This window comes from Octodon degus, unplaced genomic scaffold (assembly GCF_000260255.1).
Source record: "Octodon degus isolate 3935 unplaced genomic scaffold, OctDeg1.0 scaffold00288, whole genome shotgun sequence".
NCBI classification, from domain to species: domain Eukaryota; kingdom Metazoa; phylum Chordata; class Mammalia; order Rodentia; family Octodontidae; genus Octodon; species Octodon degus.
The window spans coordinates 1402917-1411260 of NW_004524864.1; the positions used below are offsets into that span (position 1 = coordinate 1402917).

At 40.1% G+C, this 8344-nt stretch overlaps 1 pseudogene across 1 annotated transcript; it reads left to right on the forward strand.

Annotated features, from left to right (window-relative positions):
* Window positions 1–2470: 2470 nt before the first annotated feature.
* LOC101573445 lies at window positions 2471–3793 on the forward strand (annotated as a pseudogene). The gene has a single exon (XR_192902.2). The product of XR_192902.2 is annotated as a 26S proteasome regulatory subunit 6A pseudogene (transcript).
* The last annotated feature ends 4551 nt before the right edge of the window (window positions 3794–8344 follow it).

Here is an 8344-nt window from a genome sequence, read left to right on the forward strand (position 1 = left end):
GCCCTGTTTTCTTTTTTAAAATTAAATTAAATTTATTTCATTTTGCAAAGTAAAAGATACAAGCAAGAACAAAAATCAGAAACAATGACAGACACAGGGTAACGTACAACAATACGTATGTTACAAATTTTCAAAACAAGAATAGTTGATTAACAATGGTTGATATATTATGTGTTTATTGTTGAATTTGTTGCTCAGATTAACAGATATAGTTATGTAAGATTAGACATATGATTGCATATTACTGTTTGCTTTTCAGAAACCTTAAATTTTTGTTCTTGTCCTTGTTTTTATTTTTGTCTTTTTTTAAGAAAAATTATCTTGAAGACAGTACAGTAATAATTGATATGACATTAGAAGCAGTACACATTTAGAAGACCAAGATGACAGATATTCAAGCATGGTTTTTGTGTTACACATTGCTGTCCTCGATGCAGTTGCTTAGATCTCAGATATCAGCATACAGCTAGTCAAGGTGAAAATTCTACACATTAACTGCTATTTTCAAAAAACTGATGGAAATTTTTAGTACAATCACCTCAGCCATCCTGGATAAATACTTGCATGTTTTTTGCCCTGCCTTTTTTCTTATCTTTTCTCCTCTTCATTGGTTAATCCTTAAGTTCCATTTCTTTCTATTTTACTATATCTGTTAAACATTTCAGGTTTTATTGCTTCTTTCAGGTTCTTACACTAGGGAGACTATGCAATATTTAGACATGTGGGTCTGATTTATTTCACTTATGAGTATAGCCTCTATCAAATCCCTGTTTTCCACTTTCTATTTTCTACTTGTATGTTGCACTTTATTTGTATTTTGAGTTTCTCTTATAAGAAAAAAATGCGGTATTTAAACTTTTGTTCCTGGTTTTTTTTTTTTCCACTACATAGTATGGTCTCACATTGCATCCATTCTCCTACCAGTGATTCAAGTTTAGCCTTGTTTGTGGGAGAGTAGCACAAAATGGTACACATGTCACACTTTATAAATCCATTTATCTGTTGATGAGCATCTAGGCTGCTTCTGAGATGTAGCAATTATTAATTGTGTTCCTATAAACATAGATATGCATGTATCTCTCTTGAGGTTTTAAAAAAAATTATTTATTTATTTATTTATTTATTTATTTATTTATTTGCGGAACCAGGGATTGAACTCAGGCCCTTGCACTTGCCACAGAAGTGCTTATTCCACTGAGCCATCTCCCCAACCCCCTCTCTTGAGTTTTAATAACCCCAATTTCTTAAAACAACAGTATTTGTGGTACAGATGTATATTGCAAATATGCAAGAGTGGAATACAATGTACATGTCTAAAACATGCGTGACCATAGAAACCTGTGCAGAGAATTCATGGGATTATTGAAGAACAGAGGTTTGAGTAGGAACTGGGTTTATGAAAGCTCCCAGACTGATATTATCTATTCAAACTAGTTAAGTAAAATATTTAGAAAGTTTTAGAGTAAACCAGCTCTTTTGCACCTGTTAATCCAACTGGCATCTTCTCAGCATGCAAGGTGTGAGCTTTTCATCTTTTTCCTTTTCAATAAATGTTGGATGAGTCATTTTCATATAACATAGTAAGTTTAGCAATGCTCTCTTCATTGGAGAATATATTTGTTAAAAGAAAGACTTGGGAAAAAACAAAGAAAGCAATATTTATCAAGCATATACTGCATTGCCAGATTCTGCATTAGATATTTTCATACTGTCTACAATAATACTCTAAATTTAGCCTTGGAAAAGGGGAATCAGGAGGAATGTATTCAGTAGAATAGCATCTACCTTCCATTCCTGTGGCTTCAGATATGGGTTCAAGTCCTTTTCTGGAGCCATAAAGCAGGAAACAAGGCAGCGATGTTCCCACAGCAAGGTTGCCTGTGGTGCTGAGTTCATAACGAAGCGTCTTATTATTAATTCTGCGCATCAGGTCTTCACCATCTTTCTGTAGTTGACACTTTGGGTTGGACAATCCACTGTCATCTGGATTGTCTTGTTGATTGAAGGTGGTTTAGCAGCATCTCTGGACTCAGCAGATGTCAGAAGCAATTTCCCCCACTGCGAATGCTATAAAGATCTGCACACATTGCTGATTGCCCTTTGGGAGATAAAACTGTCCCCATTTTAAAACTGTCATGCTTACCAAACAATGATGCAAGAATATCTGAGAATATGATAGTAGAATGGATGATAAATATTAACCCTTGAAAAAATGAGGAAATCTGATAACACATTAAGTTCTTTATCGGGAGATTAAATTCTTCCTACAAATTTCACATCAAATGTCCTTACTCGTATAGAGTAATGCTAAAATTAAGTGACCATTTACTTTCAATTTTCCTTAGTTAGCAAAATTATAATCCAGGTTCTTGACTTCCTAATTGATATTTATATTACTTTATTGGTTTGTGAGCTCCAAAATATTGTGTAGTCTCTTCTGTGAAGAAATTCCATGGCTAGTCTGGTGACTCGGCAGGAGAAGATGGCGATGGTGTGGGATGAAGCCGAGCAAGATGGAATCGGGGAGGAGGTGCTCAAGATGTCCACAGAGGAGATCATCCAGCGCACACGGCTGCTGGACAGCGAGATCAAGATAATGAAAAGTGAGGTGTTGCGAGTCACCCATGAACTTCAAGCCATGAAAGACAAGATCAAAGAGAACAGTGAGAAAATCAAAGTGAACAAGACGCTGCCATATCTCGTCTCCAACGTCATTGAGCTGCTGGACGTTGACCCCAATGACCAAGAGGAAGATGGTGCCAATATTGACTTGGACTCCCAGAGGAAGGGCAAGTGTGCAGTGATCAAAACCTCCACGCGCCAGACGTACTTCCTGCCTGTGATCGGGTTGGTGGACGCTGAAAAGCTGAAGTCGGGAGACCTGGTGGGTGTGAACAAAGATTCCTACCTGATCCTGGAGACCCTGCCTACAGAGTATGACTCGCTCGTGAAGGCCATGGAGGTGGATGAGAGGCCTACAGAGCAGTACAGTGACATTGGCGGCCTGGACAAGCAGATTCAGGAGCTGGTGGAGGCCATCGTCTTGCCGATGAACCACAAGGAGAAGTTTGAGAACTTGGGGATCCAGCCTCCAAAGGGGGTGCTGATGTATGGGCCACCGGGGACTGGGAAGACACTGCTGGCCCGAGCCTGTGCGGCGCAGACCAAGGCCACCTTCCTGAAGCTGGCCGGGCCCCAGCTGGTACAGATGTTTATCGGGGACGGGGCCAAGCTGGTCCGGGATGCCTTCGCACTGGCCAAGGAGAAAGCACCGTCCATCATCTTCATTGACTAGCTGGATGCCATTGGCACCAAGCGCTTTGACAGTGAGAAGGCCGGGGACCGCGAAGTGCAGAGGACCATGCTAGAGCTTCTGAACCAGCTGGATGGCTTCCAGCCCAACACCCAAGTCAAGGTGATTGCAGCCACCAACAGGGTGGATATCCTGGATCCTGCTTTGCTCCGCTCAGGCCGCCTAGATCGAAAGATCGAGTTCCCAATGCCCAATGAGGAGGCCCGGGCCCGGATCATGCAGATCCACTCTTGGAAGATGAACGTCAGCCCGGATGTGAACTACGAGGAGCTGGCCCGCTGCACCGATGACTTCAATGGGGCCCAGTGCAAGGCCGTGTGTGTGGAGGCGGGCATGATCGCCCTGCGCAGGGGCGCCACAGAGCTGACCCACGAGGACTACATGGAGGGCATCCTGGAGGTGCAGGCCAAGAAGAAAGCCAACCTGCAGTACTGTGCCTAGGCCACTGCTGACTGCCTCTCAATAAATGGCCCTGTCTGCCAAAAAAAAAAAAAAAAAAAAAAAGAAATTCCATGGCTTTTTTGTCATTTGTCAAAATTGAAATATTGTTACAACATAGGGGAAGAAAATGTCTAGCTTGATTATGTTTAAATGGGAAATAGTCAAATTTGCCTTAGAACTCTAGTCATTCCATTCTGTCTAACTCTGAAGTACCTCGTTTCACCAGTTGTGAATTCATTCCAAAAATAATGTTCAAGTTATTAGCTATTTTGAACTTTATGTATTGTAATACAAAATAAGAGAAAATTGAAAACACTTTGAAGTCAAAACAAAGGTCTCTGTAATAGTGAAATCTTAAGCATAGGAACATGTACATATTTAATAACCAAGAAAGTGGCTTAACTTACGCTAATTTTGCTTTGAAAGTGAATCTTGAGAAGGATTTTTTTGGGGGGTGGAGGGGGCTGGCTCAGGCTATCATAAGGGAGAGTGTGGCGTGGCATGTGGAGCTGGGAATCGAACCCTGGTCCCCCAAGCCTGACTAGGTTTGCCCATGCAGGTGTTTAAACATCTGATCTAACCCACAAGCCTCCTTGAGAAGGATTTTTATTTTTATTTATTTATCTATTTATTTAGGCTACTTCAGTCTGCCTTAAGGGCAGATATGCTTCTGTTTTCACTCTTCAAATTAAAATAGAATAAAATAAGAAAGAAAGTGAATCTTAAGAATGATGGTTAGGGTGGAGCTTGAACTTCATTAAATTTGAAATTCATGTCAAGGCCTGGTGAAGCACACTTCTAACATCTGGGTGAGGGTGTGTGTCTGGCCCCTCGCCTCCTGCTCTTCCTCTTCCTCTGCCCTCTTCCAGGACATCAGAAACTGAATACTTTGCTCTGCCACACCAGTCATCTCTGCCATGGAACCAGGGAATCATGGACTGTAACTGTGGGGACATTAAAGCCCTCCCCTTTCACATTGTGGTGTGGAATATTGTGTTACAGCAATGACAGAGCTGACTAGAACATGTTGTCATTTCCATAGGAAACCTAAAATCAAGTCCTCATCCCTGCATAGTAAGACAGGAAAATGAACCCTTCATCTTTTCCACAGTATTCTAAATGAACAGGCTTGTTTTGCATATTAAAATAGTTTTGAAGATAGTCTAAAATAAAATCCACAAAGCATGCTCTTCTTTGTCACAGCAGCAGGTGTGACAGCAGGACTTAGGTGCTTGAGGCAAGCACAGTGCTTGCCCTTCCTACTCGTGAGAGTGGATCTGTCCTCAAAATCCATGTCATTGCAAGAGTTTTGACAAAGCACCAAGTGCTTTTTTGGGCTTGGTGTATAGAATCACATTTCTCCTATCCCTGAATCAACTGTTTGTTTCCTTACCTTGCCCTCCTATTCTTTCAGTGTACTAAGGTCTTCTTATTCCTTGAATTACCAAGATGTGAAAGCTGTGATTTGCCCACAGTTGAGTGTCTGGGTGAGTGAACAGCCATGCTAAGACCTTTTCTGTTCACAGTCCCAGGATGGTTTCATAAGACTGTCATAAAGAGGCCTCAAACTTACAGAGTCTAGGGGACAAAAGCACAAGAATGTTGTCTCGGTGAAGAAAGGATATTTGTCCTAATTATGTGATCAAGTCCTAACTGTGGCCAGCAGAAGCCCAGGATCCCTCTTTAGGAAACTTGTCAAAGAAATGACTGGAATTCTTTTATATTTCTAAAGCCAGCACTGTTCCCAGTCCATGAAGTCATTCATCTATGGGTGAATGAAAAGGAACTGCTCCTTTCAGGAGGGCACAGAACAGTCCCAGGACACACTGATTACTGAGCAGGGAATCAGCTTGTTTTCTTGGTCATAACATCAATTGACCTCATTTGTTTTTAGTTAAAAATAAACATATGGGACACTTCAACTGTTTAAACGCTCTATTGGCACTGAGCTTAATTTCTATAATTTTGCTGATCTCTCTCTCTCTCTCTCTCTCTCTCTCTCTCTCTCTCTCTCTCTCTTCTTTCTTTCTTTCTTTCTTTCTTTCTTTCTTTCTTTCTTTCTTTCTTTCTTTCTCCTTTTTCCTTTCTTTCTTTCTTTCTTTCTTTTCTTTTCTTTTTTATTTAGCACACACAGTACAGGGTCTACAGGGTCTCACTACACAGATCCACAAATCAGAATATGGCCAGAGTCTCAGACTTGGGAGGAAAAAGGGAGTGGGTACATAATTAGGCTATTGTAGTTCTATTCTGTTGTGTCCCCACTGATTGACAAAGCTGGAAAATTTTTAGGCTTTGATCCCATTATTAAATAAAATAATCTCTAAATTCACTTAAGTTCTAAAAGTGGTTGCCGAATGTCCATCAATTTACACATAGGATGTATTTTGAGAAGGTAAATACACTTTGGATGTTTTGTTCTTTAAAGTTTGAGAAGTAATCTAAGAACTATTTGGAGCATATTTGATAAAAATAAAGGGATGGACTAATTTGAAATGATTTCTGAATGAAATGCTTTATCAAATTCTGATTTGAAATATTTAATTTAATTTAGCATCCCTTCTTTAATGTATATAGCTTTCTTTTCTTTCTTTAGAACTGTATGTTTTCAATTAATGTACAATGAAGCTAGGAAGATAGCTCAGCAGTCTAAGCACCTGTCTGGCAAGTGCAGTGTCCTGAGCTGATCCACAGTACCACATACTTTGCCTGAAACTGCGTATGGTGGCTCATACCTGTAATCCCAGCGCTGGGGAGGCTGAGACAGGAGGATCACTGCTGCATAGTGAGACCCTGTATCCAATAAGCAAATAAATAATATGTACAGCTTTCCTTTCTTAATGGTATAAAAAGCACTGGTGTGTATTGTGTCAATGTATGTACAACAAAGGCACTGAGTCCACTGCACAGGAGACTGTACACTTTGGAACTAGAGCATGAGCCGGAACATTTCAAAGTACTATTGGTGCTGTATCTTTATTTTTATTATTTCTATTTTTTTAGGGATGGTTCAGCAGGATGTTCAGGGTCTCACTACTAGATCTGACTCACAGTGATCTGCCTGGTTACAGCTTCCCAAGAGCTGGGATTACAGGCATGCACCACCACATCCAGTCAAAATTGCCATCTCAGCAAGCCCCGGGGGCAGGGCCAGCATGGAAGGCTCAGGGATTGAACCCCCAGGTCTAGTGCCTGCTTGCAGGCACTTTAATCTGCTGAGCTTTATTGCTTGCACTATGAGATATGAATTTTACCTTACAAAAGAAATGGACATTTGTATTAGAATACATTGGTTTAGTAAATCTTTATTAGGCTAGGTTTTCTTGAAGCTCAGAATCTATTCATTTGAAAGGTATTATTTCAAGAAAAAGCACAATGCTTAAAGCAGTAAGTATTCAATAAGTATAATGTAATTAATTTAATAAATAGACACAAATTTTATTGATTGATGAAAGAGGAAAATTAATGAAGGATTTGTCATCATGGCTCACCATACATCCTCTTGCTATTCTTTCTTTCTGTGTTAGCTTTTGGAATTATGAAGTATGCATTTCTGTTTTTTTTTTTTTTTTGGTAGAACCAGGGTTTGAACTCAGGCCCTTGCACTTGCCAGGCAAGCACTTATTCTACGGAGCTATCTTTCCAGCCTCATGAAGTATGCATTTCAAGATAATTTTAAATATAGGAGAGGAGTGAAATGTTATTTGTTAGAAACAACCTCCTTCATTTCAGCCCTAGAGCCTGTGAGTGCCATAATTCCTTTCCCACCTGTCCTAAGTTGAGGCAGGGCGTGAAGTCATGCTTCGAGGTCTTCTCACTTGCTCTTCCCTCTGTGTGGAATGTTTCCTACCGCTCATCAGCCTCAGCGTTTCCTCAAAGGTCAAGCGCTAGTGGGGTAATCGCTTCCATTGCACTCTGCACATTCTTGAACATGCTCTCGCTCAACTCCTACTCATTGTTTTTTCCTCCAGGGCATTTCTTCACATATGCTAAACTATTTGCTTATCTTTTATTTCTCACTAAAATAAAGACAGCGAACAAATTTAGGACCTTGGACTTTCCTTACCTTAGCTTTAGAGTCAGTCATTTCTCAAAGGACTTATGGTGCCCTTAGAGGAGAACAGTCCCAAAAAGTCGAGATTTGAGTGCTTGGTATGCTCATAACTACATGCAAACTTTGCTTCTAGTTCTTCTCAGTGAGTGAAAAGCCAACAACAAGACAGCCTTATGTCATATTTTTCTTGTCTCCTCTCTCTCTCTCTCTCTCCTTTGCTTCTAGTTCTTCTCAGTGAGTGAAAAGCCAACAACAAGACAGCCTTATGTCATATTTTTCTTGTCTCTTGTTTTCATTTATTACTCTTGTTTTCATTTATTACTCTTTTTTTTTTTAAAACAAACTTACTTGAGAAGCAATATAGCAACAATTGGTATGACATTAGAAGCAGTATGTATTTAGAAGACCAGAATGATAGACATTCCAAGCATGGTCCTAGTATTACACATTGCTGTCTTCAGTACAGTTGCTTAGTTCACAGGCTATCAGCATATATAGATAGTCAGGGTGAGAATCCTACCAATTAACTGCTAGTTTCA